This window comes from Felis catus, chromosome B1 (assembly GCF_018350175.1).
Source record: "Felis catus isolate Fca126 chromosome B1, F.catus_Fca126_mat1.0, whole genome shotgun sequence".
Classification (NCBI taxonomy): Eukaryota; Metazoa; Chordata; class Mammalia; order Carnivora; family Felidae; genus Felis; species Felis catus.
The window spans coordinates 142,262,806-142,265,552 of NC_058371.1; the positions used below are offsets into that span (position 1 = coordinate 142,262,806).

Sequence of the window (2,747 nt, forward strand, 5' to 3'; positions counted from 1 at the left end):
GCTGAAAGAAGGCAAGCCCACCTGTGCTTACATTCCCAGAGAAAGTTCCTCCAGATCCCTGCCCCTCTGGCACACACCCTAAAATTAATCAATAAATCTCTTTCATCTATGGCCCAGGTGCATTTTTTTTTAAAGACACATTTATCCAGCATCATGATCAGACTATTACATTTAGCAATCAACAGCATGGGTGCAAAAAAAAAAAAAAAACAAAACAAAAAAAAACAAAAAACAAAACTACATTAAAACCCTTTGTTGGAATGCTTTACAGTTTCCACAGAACAGAAATGAAAATAACCTGTTATACAATTAGTCACAAATACAGTCCTCAAGGTTTTTGCCCATACACATGAGTATTGTCTAAAACATGTCTTCTTTGTAGCAGCTAGGCCCTGCCACCACTGTGCTTGGCTGAGTTCACAAACCTGTTGTAACCTATAGCTTTCCTGTCACTTCTCTGGCTCTCCTTTCCTGCTAAGCTTTGTTTCCTGGCAGTAATTAAAACCTTCTGCCACTGCCATAGCTACTGCTGCTGTTGGAACTGCCATAGCCACCTTAGTTTCGTGGTTTGGCAAAATATTGGCGTCTGCCACCATAGGGGCCAGAGCTTCTGCTTCCAAAATTTCCTCTTTTCATGGGTCCAAAATTTGAAGATTGATTTTTGTAATTGCCAAAATCATTATAGCTTCCACCACCTCCAAAGTTGCTTCCATTGTTACCAAATCCATCATAGCCATCCCCACTGCCACCATATCCACCACCACCTTGACTGCCACCAACAGTGGCACTGAAGTTTCCTCCACAGCCTAAGTTGTCATTCCCACCAAAACCACCTCCATGACCACTACCAAAGTTTGACCTCTTTGGCTGGAGGAAGCACTAGCCATCTCTGCTTAGATAAAGCTTTCCTTACTTCACAGTTGGGGCCATTCACAGTATGGTATTTTTGAATGACAATCTTGTCTACAGAGTCGTGGTTGTCAAATGTTACAAAACCAAAGCCTCTCTTTTTGCCACTGCCTCGGTCAGTCATGATTTCAGTCACTTCAATTTTCCCATACTATTCAAAAAAATCTCTTAGATGACATTCTTCAGTGTCTTCTTTAATGCCACCGACAAAAGTCTTTTTCACGGTTAAGTGGGCACCAGGTCTTTGAGAATCTTCTCTTGAGACAGCACTCTTTGGTTCTACAACTCTTCCATCCACCTTGTGTGGCCTGGCATTCATGGCTACATCCACCTCTTCCACAGTGGCATAGGTGACAAATCCAAAGCCTCTGGAGCGCTTGGTGTTCAAATCTCTCATCACCACACAGTCCTTAAGCATTCCCCATTGTTCAAAATGGCTCCTCAGACTCTCATCAGTTGTTTCAAAGCTCAAACCTCCGATGAAAAGCTTCCACAACTGTTCAGGCTCTTTGGGAGACTCTGACTTAGACGTGGTGGGAGGGGAGGCTTTAATGATGCTTACTCAGTGGTGTCCACAGGCAGAAAGCCCAGGTCCTTTTTAAATTGCTGCCTCTTCTAAATTTCAGAGAGTGTGAGATTACAGGTAGGCCCTTTAAGAGTGGAGTCTTTATTTCCTATAGCCCTCAGGCCCTCCCAGAATTAAGCTCTGTTAATTTTGAAAAACAGACATTATGGAGGCTTGTCTTCCCAGAGCATGGATTATCTCATATCGGGTTTGAAACCTTCCTTTTTCAGGGAAGACCTCTGTAAATGTGTTATCCCTCCCACTTGTGGGTTTTCACACTGAGGGTTTGCATCCTGATGAGAGGACGTTCTGCCCTTCCTACACTTCTCAGTGTGTATTTTTCTTTAAATCTTTAGCTATGGAAATCTGCTAGCCTTCACGTCATTATCTAGGGACAGTTGTTCTACATGGAGTTACAGCCTTGGTACATTCATGGGAGGAGGTGAGCTCAGGATCTTCCTACTCCACCATATTTGCCACCACTACACCAGATGTGGGTCTTTAAAAATATTGTCAAAGAAGACATCTGACTCTTAAACCTTGATTTAAATCATTGGTTAATATACCTAAGTGTAATTTTCTCTCTTTAATACATCACCAGCACGTTAGTAACTATAAGAATTGTGGAATGGATATTTCTTGTTCCCTCTACCATACTTCTCAAGTGTCCAAGGCACTGTACCAACGAGACCTTTACCTTCTACCTGTACTTCATTTCAGTTAGTTTTAGCAATCACATAGTTCCAGCATGCCAGGGGCTATCATTACTTTACATAATCATGGCCACACAGCTGGTGAGAAATCTAACTTCAGAATCCATCCTTAGAGACTTCTTTTACCAGCTGTCTTACTTGGAGTTCCCTAGAAATCTAAGATGGATATTCTTAAGTGATTAATTGAGTGAATATTCTTAGGAAAAAGAGAATGAGGGAGGCAGGATAGAACAGATGAAAAGGCTAAACAAAAATGTACTCACTTTAGTCTGATTACATGATAATTCTGAAACATAAATTGTACAATAAAAGTAGTTGTACCTCAAAGTAAGGGGCCTGGCCCCTTATGCCTTGAGCCACTTATTGGCCAAGGTCTGGCCCAGGTGAGCAGGTGAGAGGAAAGAGGTGAGGTGTAGTGAAGCCTCCTACAGGTTGTTTTCTTCTTCTTCTTCCTCCTCCTCCTCCTCTTCTCCTTCTCCTCCTCCTCCTCCTCCTCCTCCTCCTCCTCCTCCTCCTCTTCCTTTGGCCAAGAGTTACCTCTCTGGAGAAGGAGCAGCATG

General features: G+C 42.7%; 1 pseudogene; it reads right to left on the reverse strand.

The window, feature by feature from the left end:
• Positions 1-334: 334 nt before the first annotated feature.
• LOC101089858 lies at positions 335-1,871 on the reverse strand (annotated as a pseudogene).
• Between the last annotated feature and the right edge of the window lie 876 nt (positions 1,872-2,747).